The following is an 11,964-nucleotide window of genomic DNA, read 5'->3' as shown; positions in this document are numbered from 1 at the left end:
TTGGTGTAGAGTCAGATGTGGGGCTTGACTTCAAGAAGCATGAGATCATGACCTGAGCTGAGATCGAGTCAGATGTTTAACCAGCTGAGCTACCCAGGTACTCTGCTTTTGCATTTTTGAAGCATATAACGGGGCAGTGGGGGCAGGGGTGGGGGGAAGATGCCTGAGTGGCTCAGTCAGTTGGACATCTGACTTCGGCTCAGGTCATGATCTCATGGTTTTATGGGTTCAAGTCCTGTGTCAGCCTCTGTGCCGACTGTCAGAGCCTGGAGACTGCCTCAGATTATGCATCTCCCTCCCTGTCCCCCTCCCACCTGCACTGTCTCTCTCTCCTTCAGAAATGAGTAAACATTAAAAATATTTTTTTAATTAAAAAAAAAAGAAGCATGTAACAGGGATCTTCAGAAATCCCCCGAGTGGCCCTTGAAATCCCTTACATGCCCACTATGTCATCTCTTGCTTTGGTTGTTGGCTGGACAGGCACGGGCTTCTAACGAACGAAAGACGGCCAAAGTGATGAGATGTCACTGCTGACATTAGGTCATTAAAGACTGTGACTTCCATCTTGCCAGCACTTTCTGACCCTACCTGTTCACTTTGATGAAGACAGCTGCCATTCTGGGAGCTTCCCTCCGGGGAAGCTCATGTAGCAAGAACCAGGGGTGGCCTCTGACCAGTAGCTCAGGAGAAACTGAGGTCTAGAGACCACTGGTCCACAAGCAACTGAAGCCTGCCTACTACTACTGAAACAGCTTGGAAATCAGACTCTTCCTGGGTTGAGCCTTGAGATAACTACACCCCAGGTGAGCCCTAGACTTCAGCCTTGTGAGGGGCTCAGGGCAGCACACCCAGCTCAGCCATGCCCAGATTCCTGACCCACAGCAAATGTAAGATAATAAACGGGTATTACGTTAAGCTGCTAAAATCCAGGGTAATTTCTTACACAATAGATAACGAATACACCAATTAATGTAGGATAGCCTGGGATGGTTTGGAGGAAAAGAAATAAAGGGTCTTACATAACGAACCTGGGGGGTTTCCAAACATGTGACCCTGACATGGAAGGAAAGCTAAAAAAGAGGCCCTAAGAAGCGCTGGGGCAGAGCACAGAAAGAAAAGTGTGGAAATAAATGAAGACCAACCAAATGAGAAAAGCGGAGGCTACTTATTCCAGAGCTTGCTGGAACAAGCGAGTCGTTGACCATCACTTGCATTTGGCAGAGACTCAAAGGCGGGCAGAGGATGGGAGAGCTTCGAAGAGGAGAAAGAGGAAGGCTCCAGGGGTGTCCTGATTGGAGGCTGCTGGCCTGGGGAAGCAGGAGGCTGGCCAACTAGAAGTGGGCTGTCCTGTGTGATGGGTTAGGGGTGCACGTCTGACTTCCTCTGGTTGGCCCCAAGTTGCAAGTGAGAACAAAAATTAGGGAAGTTGGCAGTTATTTATCGAAATCCTAGCCATTCGAGGCCAGTTGTTGCAGGGATTATTGTTCGGTTTCCTGGGCTGCTGATAAAGATAGTGTTCTGACTGGCCTTCTGGACGGCTTCACATAGATAAAGGGCTGGTTGCTGCAGACTGTAGGTCAGAGTTTTATTTTTATATTATGGTCTGGCCATTTCTATACTCAGTCTCTCAGAAGGAAGAGTAACTATGAAGAAATGGGCTACCTGAGCCAGATCCAGGAGATGCTCACAAAGGGACTCAGGACATCCCTAGTCACAGAAGGGAAAGTGTCGGGAGCCCCTGCTGCTTTTTCACAGGGTCACAGATGACCCAAGTGAATACCATGGAGAAATGCTTGGCTGCACCGTGCTTCTGGAATCTGGACCCATGACAAGTCACTGGTCCAATTTGAATTGCTCATGACCATGTTTTAGCCACACCTGTCTCTCCTTTCCTTACCTGGGTCTGAAAGCAAGTGGCAGTGCCATTCCTGCCATCCACCTGATAGCCTTTCACACAGCCTGCTTTGCTCTCGCCGCATTTCTCTCCATAAAGCCACCATTTAAGTGGACTCTTAACCACTACGGCTTTTTTTTCTAGAAATAGTCCCAGGAGAGTCTTTACCTACATCGTCCTGAGTTGCACTGTAACTTTCTTTACTGGACCCCGTTTAATATGTTCTTTTTTTCACAGTCAGACTTAGGGGAGGTTTTCTTTTCCTTTTTTTTTTTTTTTCTTTTTTGCTTTGCCTTTTCACCTGCTGACTAACTAGAAAATTACCCTCCGCATAGTAAATGCTATCTCATCCCGTTGTGAGAATCAAAAATTATCTTGTAACTTTGCTCTGCTGGGCAAAAATCTACATCAGATCAACACTCCCTCTTAGCAAGCAGTGACTTTCAGGAGAGGGACCAGGGTCTGGATAATAAGAGCAGGGCTTGTAATCTTCCCGGTGCTAATGAGGGTCGCATCCTCCCTGACTTTCAGGGCTTCTGCGGAGAGAGTTACAGCTTCCCCTGCTCTAATTAGCAATGGCTGATGGAAGGGGAAACCTGCGCCTTTAAAGGTATCCATTGCAAGTGGTTTGAACAATGCAGAGAACAATTATTTGCAGGCCCAATGGCAAAGATGGTTAATTAAAATAGTGATGATGTGGATGAGAGGCACGACAAACGGGGGTCTCTCTTTAATGAGAATGGTCTCATTCTCTGCTCCCTTCTCCCTTGGCTCATCAGGAAATAGCAGAGCGGAGCCCCCAGGAGACTCCTGCTCAATTAGGCCCCGCAGGCAGTGGAAGCTGCCAAAGGCCCTGTGAAGAGAAAATTTAACCACCTAATTTGGGAGGGAAGGAGAGAGGGCACAGGCTTTAATGGAATATGCCACTGGCACTTCCAGGTCTGTAGCTGATGGGACGCGCCTCTGGAAACAGAGCGTGTGATGTGAGCAGGAGACACACGGGCTTTGCCGCCACGCAGACCTACACCGGGATCCTCATTCTGGCAGTGTTCCTCCCCCGCTCTGAGCCTGTCTTCTCATCAGAAAACATAATGACAATGACCTCCTTGAGGGCTGGGTGTGTCTGTGTGAGGGGAAAAGAGAGGACGTTCACAGGGCTCACAGAGCACCCAAATAAAAATTGGCGCTTTTCCTCCTTACCTTCCTTTGTCCCAAACACACCTGCCCCGATGGACTTGATCTCTGTCATCTCTTGCAAACTACCGCTTACAGTTGATAGGACCTGTTTACAGTGGCCCACACTTTGTCCTGCCCGCTGTCACATCGAAGGTGTCCTAAAGACCTTTCTTGGGCATTTTGTGTCCTTTCTTCTAGGCGTCAGCACCCTAAGCATAGGAGCTATTCTTTGTCACCTTCTTCGATCCTCAACAGACTGTCACTTGTCCCATCTGAGTTGGACATCACCTCCTCCGCTAAGAGAGAAGGGTCCTTGGAGGGACTCTGAGAACTAATGAACCCGACATCTGTCTCTTTCAGCTTTGAGGAAATCCCCCATTGTGGCTAACACCAATCTTTGTAAAGCAGAGGCATCTCGCGATCTCGATTTTGTTCTTTCCAATGACCTTGTGAAATTGTCCAACTTGGCTACAATCTAACTTTTTGGAAGAGGCAGAACTCAGGCCAAATATTCTGAGGACAAAGCTGGAATATACTCTCCATTTTCTGGAAATAACTAACATTGGACTCTGTATCTCAGGATAAATTATGAAAATCGCAGTGGCTGAAAATAACAAAGGCTTATTTCTGCCTCGTGCTACATGTCCATGACAGGTCAGTTGGGGTCCTGCCCACTAAGTCACCCCTGTAATCATCTGCACCGTGAGACCCGGGCTGATGGAACAGTGTCCCTTGGAGCATTGCTAACTGCCGGGGCAGAGGAAAGGCAGGCAAGCTAAGCATTTGCTTGATCCTAAAGCACTGGCCTGGAAGAGATGTATTTCACTCCACTCCCATTTCACTGACCATGCGTGAGTTCACCAGGGCAGGGAAGCATCACCCTCGCTGAGTGCGGGGCAGGGACACTGGTGAACAGTTGCACAGTTTCCCACTGACCCCATTTCTCTTTGTCTCAACTCCTCAGTGTTCTTGAAATCAGCAGAGTCTGTTAGTGGTCTACTCATTCCGGCTAGTGATTGTCACTACAGATGGAGGACTGTGGACCCTCTACGTGCTCTTTTTTGAAAGCAAAGACAAAGCAAGGATATCCACAGTAGTGTTTGCTTTGGAGGACACAAGTTAGAAGGTGATGTTTGCGCTTGGCGATCAATAACATGTTTAAATCCTGGACCGGAGGTTATATTAGCAACTGCAGAAGGAGAAGCTACGTGGGGCTTCTTGCCATAGATACGGTTCCAGTCTCCAGGGGTTCAAAGCCACGTGCAAATGTTTATGGTCTTCAACAGCAAGGTGCTAACATGTCCCACTTTTTTGGTTTGTTTGCTGAAAAGAGGAGAGAACTAAATAACGAACAGCAGTTCGTGACGAACAGCAGAAACAGAATTTTAAAAGTGTTTGGAAGTGATACAGCAGAAGATGGCCAAGGGGCCTGGAGTAAAGGACCCGAGGACTGAGTTCCCCTAGGACTGGAGTTGTCTTAGGACAGGCCGTGTGACTCCTCCATTTCTACCTCCAGTGTGTGCTGTGTCTTCTTCCTTGAACTCATTTGCTTGTAAAAGAAAACAAAACAATACAAAACGAAAGTACCAAAAAAACCTTTTTTTTTTTTTTACAAACAAAAACCCAACCCAAAGCTTCTCCTTCTAGTTTACGTAACTTGTTGCATACAGGTAAACATCAGATGTATTTACTTACCTACTCAGACTTCATGCTTCATCTACTTCTAGGTGGATTTGAGGCAGGGTCGGCTTTAAACTTTATGCAAAATAGGAAAGTTGGAACTGAAGCCAGAGCAGAGACCATAGAGTGAGTAGATGTTTCCACATCCCTGAAAACAGCTAATGATGGGCTCAGCACTGACTTGTCTCCATAGGTTCTGGAAGCTATGGCACAACAGGACCACACTGGCCTCTTGGGAGTGTCATGCATCTGAAGTCCAGGTGATTGTGCAGGCAAAGTGCCACTTTGAGGGCCATTCTCTCCTGCCTTGGTGGGACTACCTGTCCCCTGAGGCTTAGGAAAGGCTGACTTATTACTAGGATAGGTATGCAACAAAATCCGTCACACCAGCCCACTGACCAACAGTGTACGTAGCCCTCTCTCCATTCTGGTCCCTCCTAAGTCTCATGGCAGAAAAGCAGTCTGATCCATCTCTATGTTCAGATGTTATCTGAGACGACCTCAAGACCTGAGCTGATTTAGAGATTTTTATTCAATTCCATTTATCTAATGTTTATATATTGACTACATGTTCAGAGCCTGGAAATACAGAGATGGAGAAGACAGAGTGTCTGAACAAGAACACTGATTGGCAGAACCACCCTGGGACCTAGGTAGCTGGGGTCCCCTTGTTTAGAGGACCCATTTTGGGCCTCCACCAGTCATGCCCCACCCTATAAGGAAAGATTCTATAGTGCCGGGAGGGATGTGTCCAACTGAAGCCTGTGGCTCTCCCTCTTTCTACTCCATGTTCTAAGTACGTGGCACCCCAGATTTCCCTGCCCTAACAACCCACAATAGCATCTGGGGCCAGCATAAGCATCTTCTGAAGATCTAACCTGGCCTGGTGGGAATGCATCCAAAGCGTGAGAGTAGGAGAGAGTTGGCCACAGTAGGACTCTTGGCCAGAGGTGTCCGCAGACTTGAGACCATCCCCTTCAGAGTGTGGGATGGAACAGGGGTGGGAGGTGGAGCAAGAGGGTCAGCAGGCCACGGCCTGTATTGGATGTTTGCCCCTGGTCCTGAAAATGTGGAGATGACCTCGTGATTGGGCATTCTGGGAGGTAATGATAGAGCTAGTTTGGAGACAGATCCCAAGTCTAGAATGGGTTTCTTTTGGCCAGCAAGGGGTTAGTCATCCACTGTTACCTATTTCTGATTGTTTACGGGAAGATTTGATCATGAAAAGCCAATGAAAGTGTTCAAGAGTCTGATTCTTCTTGTCTATCTAAATTACCATCTCAGGAGGTAAAGCAAACCAATTTACCTTGAGGCTTTCATCAAAGAAATCCGTAGACAGTTCAGGAACCACATGCTAACAAGATAGTGAGTCTCAAAGCAGGAAAACAAACTAAAAAGCCAAACTCCAACTAAAAGGTATTGCTTCATGATGAACTCCCACTTATTTGGGCCAAAGAATCCAAAGATAGCAGTATCATGGGGAAACACAAATAGTTTTGTTAACCGGATGTAAGTTAGGATTGTGTCTTCACAGATTTAAATTATTGTAATTTATAATAATTATATTTATTATATAATACTAAAATTATACTAAATATGATTATATCCCTTCTTTGTTACTAACTTCAGTAATTTGGCAGATTGCCTTTATTATTATTATTTAGGTTGCTAATATGTGCTTAGGGTCTATCCTCCAAAGACTGACTAAGCAGAAGTAGGACAAGAGGTCCCCTCCTTGTTATGACTGAAGACAGGTGCATTGGAACTTCTCATTAAAGAGAGGCAGAAACGTTTCTCCCATCGTGGCCCCTCTGTGGGTAACTCATGGCTTCACTGTTGCGATGGTACCTCAGTCTTCTCAACTGTTGTCATTCTAGAGTGTAGAGCTCATCAAAGAATTCTCTTTCACGAGAGAATTTCAGTGAAATTCTTTTTGCTCTGCCTTCTGTGTTGGGGGTCACATAATAGTTGTCGACTCAGACAAAATGGTTATCTTGCTATTTAAGTCCCTGCACCTGAAAAATGTGTAGGTCTTTGCTGTTCTTTGACTTCTTCCCTTATATTCTTAATTAACTCCATCTGTACCCACCCAGTGATCCCCTGAAGGCATTCCTCCTGCCATCCACCATGCCGACCCCAGGCCATTAGGTAGAATTCTTCAGAAATTCTGTGTCACTGGAAGACAGATTTAGTAAAGAGCAAGATGACGTGGGAGAGTGTGAGTGTGGTGGGGAGAGGTTGCTGGGCCCTAAATGCCATGCTTACTCTATCTCAAGGTCAATGGATTATCATTGGGAAGGTTGAACAGGGAAGTGATATGACCGGGTCTTTGAATAAGAAGAGGAAAAGGTTTGGAGGCTGGGAGAGCAAAGATCTCATAGTAGAATGTGGGCTTTGGGTAGAAGCAAAGCTGATCTCAAATCCTAGTTCCAATATTTATCAACCGTGTATCCATTAGGTGGTTACTGTTTACTTTCTTTGATAAGTCAATTTCCTAATTCAAAAAAAAAATTGTAATGCCTCAGAGTGTTTCTGTGAAGGTTAAAATGGGTATAAGAAGCTCCTACTGACAGACTGGATGAGACAGAGGAAGGTCTACAGGCTGTGGCTGTGGAAATGGAGAGCAGGGATGGATGCTGAAGGTAGAGTTGCCAAAAATGGTAAGAAGAGTCAGGGGTAGGCGGGTGTTCTGCCTCAAGTGACCTTATAGGCTGCACAGTTCATGACTGAGTGGGGGTGAGGCATAACAGAAGGAACCAAAGACTAATTCAGATAGAAAAGAAGCTAATTTATTTCATTTTATATAAGTTGAATTGAGGGGTGAGTGGAAGACATTTAGGTGCAGGTGGTTATTAGTTCACCAAAGACAGGGGTCTAGAGAGCACTATTGGGACTGGTCAGAACATGGGCCATTGTGGTCACCCTGGGATTTGCTTAGCTTGCCCAAGAGGACAAGTTGGATTCACTCTCTCATTGATTTTTTCACCTACTAATTCACTCATCAAATATATACTATTTACTATGTGCCAGTGTAAGTGCTATTAAACAATGATGAATGTGCAGAAGTTGTGCCTGATCCTCAAGGTCTTATGTCAAGGTTATAGGATGAAAGGGAGCCAAGGATGCCCCTGGCCTTCAATCCTGGGCAGCCAAAAACCCAGGTCTGTGTGTGGGCTGGATGCCAGGCTGCTGAGCTGAGCATGGAACAAGGTAGAGCTGGTCTGTGGTCGTGGGTTAGGGCACAAGAGGAGGGAAGACTGTCTAGCCTGACAGTGTCTGAGAACAGAGCAAAATGTGGATCCAGAATAAACCATGTACAACACAGGGTAAGAAAGGTGGAGTGTGCAGGTCTAGATGTGGAAAGAGGAGAGGTTTTCTGAGGTATGACTGGGGCCAAGGGAAGAGCCTTTTCCAGCACACCTGTCACTTGGCCTGTGAGTGCTAGAGAGACTGCCGAAGACATCAGATGGGCCCTATTCTTTTAACTTTAGCATCCAGCATCATGCCCCGCTCTTAGAAAGTTTAGTGAACATTTCTGAAAATGGAAAGACAAAGCAATAATAAAAAGAAAGTTAGGAAAGAGATATTGAAAAGAGCTCAATTGTCATTGTCATCAGTCTGTAGATTTAGAAGGTGGTAAAGATATTGTGGAGTGTCTATTGACCTTCAACCCAATTACAGAAATTATTAAGGGGGACAAAAAGTAGCTAATCTGAATTTGGGGGCTGTTGAAAATTCCTAAAAACTTGCTCCAATGACTTTGAGTACTAACACCAAGATGCACAACGTCATAGCGTGATGCTGAATGTATCAAGCACGTTTTTCTAAAGTTCAGGATCTTAACTAGGGAAGGCTTTCTCCCCTAGAGAGCAAAGAAGCTGATGACATCAGATGGGGATTGTGGCTCATCAGCTGTGACTGAGCTTCCTATGTGGGGTGCTGGTCTACTTTTCAATGGGGAGCAGCATGGGGGTGGCTGCGGGATTACTGGCTGTGGCTTGCAGCTGAACGTGGGAATACTGTCAGCAGTGACCTCTTAGAACAGTAATATATATGCTTCCATTTGAAACTTAACTGGCAGAGCTCCTGGGAGTGATGCCCTGGTTTGCAAAGACATAATGACTCCGTGTCATCCAACACCTGTAGGTACAGAGACGAGAAGGGAGGGCATCAGCACCTGGCTGTGCCCCAGATAAAGTGAGCCGTGTGAATTTGTGAAGGCACCGCCTTTCCTTTTGAGAAAAAAAATCTTTATTCAATAGCTGTTACCTTGATTTTAAGATTGCCAATGTTTTCACTCAGAAATATTTTAAATTATATTCTTTTTGTAAAGTTTATTTGTTTTGAGAGAGAGAGAATGAGCAGGGGAGGGGCAGAGGGGGGGACAGAGGATCCGAAGGGGGCTCTGTGCTGACAGCAGAGAGCCCGATGTGGGGCTCGAACTCACGAACTGTGAGATCATGACCTGAACTGAAAAAAAAAAAAAGGCTGTCACTCAACCGACAAGCCACCCAGGCGCCCCTAAATTATATTCTTAAAATATATCCCTGCTAGGTTCAATTCCCCCTTTTGTGTATATTAGGATGGGTTTAGTTAGTCATAAATTGAACTTGAGGACAATTGCATTTCTAGAGTCCTGATAGAATTTTCACTCCTTTGATTTCTTCTTTCTCTGAACAAACATACGATTCACAGGAACTGAGGACATCCTGAAAGCTAGCTGCCCCCCATGGCTTTCAAACCCAATTTGTGAGGTCCTAATTTCCTCTTTAGCATGCATCTTCTTATTTCACATGTGACAACTGTTTAAATAATTTAAATGATCAGATACACGCAAGCCTCACCCAGAAGTGTGAGGATTTTGGCTTTGAAAGTAACTCAGTATTTCCAGATTAGGATGAAAGTAACAGTTTGCCTATTTTTACTCTCCCATCTCCTTTTGATATAATTATAATGCTAGCTACAATGATGATATGACAACAGCAATGACACTACGAATCTAAACGTTCATATTATTTCTAATCCAGGGCTATTACTTCAGGTATTAAAATATTAAACACTTGGAAGTATGATGGGGGAAACCGATAAATGCTTGCATTTATATAAATGTGAATATCTTCAGATTACACAAGGAAAGCCAAATAAATATGATTGCGTTCTTACCACTGATTCCAAAGAAATTGTAGCTTATCAAAACAACAGAAAATAAAACAGGAAAGGAGCATAAGTAGCAGAAATCATAAAATAACTGAAGACAATAATCCATAAATTATAACCATTTTCTAATGAAAAGACCATGACTCAAATTATGTGAAGAAAAATTAAACTACATGTTAGTTACAGATTATAAAAAGTTGAAAACAATATTAAAATGAAAGTTGAATTGAAGGCAGAAAGTATTAAATGATACAAAGGGGGTCATTTGATATTGAAAATGGTAGCCTCATCAGTAAAGAATGTGGAACATTCTCTCTAATAAATTCTTATTTATTCTTTGATAACAAATCACCAAAGTATATAAACTAAAAACTATTATGAAATGATACACAGCTACAGTGGGAGAGTTTAGTATGCACTGTGTCTTTGATTAAAAAAATATACACACATACAGTCGAGATATGTGTATATAATATAAATATATACATAAACAATACATATTTAATACATATATATCCTGGTATATAATCATTTAACTTGTGATACAAGTTAAATGTGCATATATATATATATATATATATATATTTGTGCGTGTATATGCATTTGTGTGTGTGTAATTTGATAATGCAATACATTTTCTTTCCAGGTATCCATGAAATTTTTATGAAACCTGACCACTTACAAAGCCCCAAAGGAACCTCAGTAGAGTTTAGAAAGCACAAACTTTGCAGGCGGATTTATCTGAACACAACATGTTGATCAAAGATAATAGGAGTAAACGAATTTGTTTCAAAGCAAAGGGACAGTTAAAACCAACAATGACAAACTGAAATAAACTTATAGAAAAGCAAGTAAAAGGATAAACTGTCAACAAAAATGAAAGGCAAAGCATTGAGACAGATGAAAATGGTGGGATTTAAAATAAATCATAAGGGGAGCCTGGGTGGCTTAGTTGGTTGAGCGTCTGACTTCAGCTCAGGTCATGATCTCTCTGTTCATGAGTTCGAGCCCTGCATCAGGCTCACTGCTGTTAGTGCAGACTCCACTTTGGATCCTCTGTCCCCCCCTCTCTCTGCCTCTCCCCTGCTTGCATTCTCTCAAAAATAAATAAAACATTAAAAAAAATAAAATAAAACATAAAATTAAATAAAAATATCCGTGCACAAATTAAGATTAATATTTGAAAATGAAAATTAAGAAGTGGGATGATAAAGTAAAATATAATCACAAATAGGAAAAGAAAAATCTTATTAAAGGGAATGAATATTAACAGAGAGGTTTATGGGAGGGATGAGCAGACACAGAGGGAATCCCCCCAAAGCAGAAAGAGAGTGAAAGTTAATCACGAAAATCTGGAGTTTTGAAATAGAACGTGACGAAGCGGCCAATAATGAGAAAGCAATGGAAATAGAGAATTGATAAGAGCAGACTCGTTTCTAGAAACTTGTCAGACTGAGCTAACACGGATTCCTCTTTCAACCATAAACAAGTGGAAATGTTGGACCAAGTATGCCAAAATAACTTTTCAAAACGTAGCTGAGCTCCAAAGACAGGACGGGAGCTAGAAGGAAGCAACAGCAGCAGCAGCAGCAGCAGCAGGCCCTGGAGGCTGGAACGCAGGCAAGCCTGGGTCCCTGGAGAGGAGGTGTGTGTGTGTGCGGAGGGTTCACTGGGAACAACCTGTTCCGAGAGTCAGGTCCCCAGGAGGGGCAGAGGCAGGAAGCGAACTGAGGCGTCTTACAATGAAATCCTCAGCTGACCCTACCTACAGGCGCGTGCTATGGAGCCGAGAAGTCCCCAGTTAAAAGACCTGGCCTTTGCCTCCGCAGCCACGTCATTAGAAACAGCCTGGCCTCTACAGGTGACATGACCTTGGAGGCGGCAGGTGCTCCAGGCAGACCCAGATGAGAGCTGTCAGCCAGCAGCCACACTCCCAGCATCTTGCGGGAATGTGCGCTTCCCTCCAGGGCCAGGAAGACAGTTCCGGAGAGATAACATATAATTTTCTTTGAGTATATGAATAACGTTCATTTTTTCCCCCACAACTCATTTAACTG

Source organism: Felis catus, chromosome A1 (assembly GCF_018350175.1).
Source record: "Felis catus isolate Fca126 chromosome A1, F.catus_Fca126_mat1.0, whole genome shotgun sequence".
Classification (NCBI taxonomy): domain Eukaryota; kingdom Metazoa; phylum Chordata; class Mammalia; order Carnivora; family Felidae; genus Felis; species Felis catus.
Note: the sequence above shows the minus strand (reverse complement) of the source record.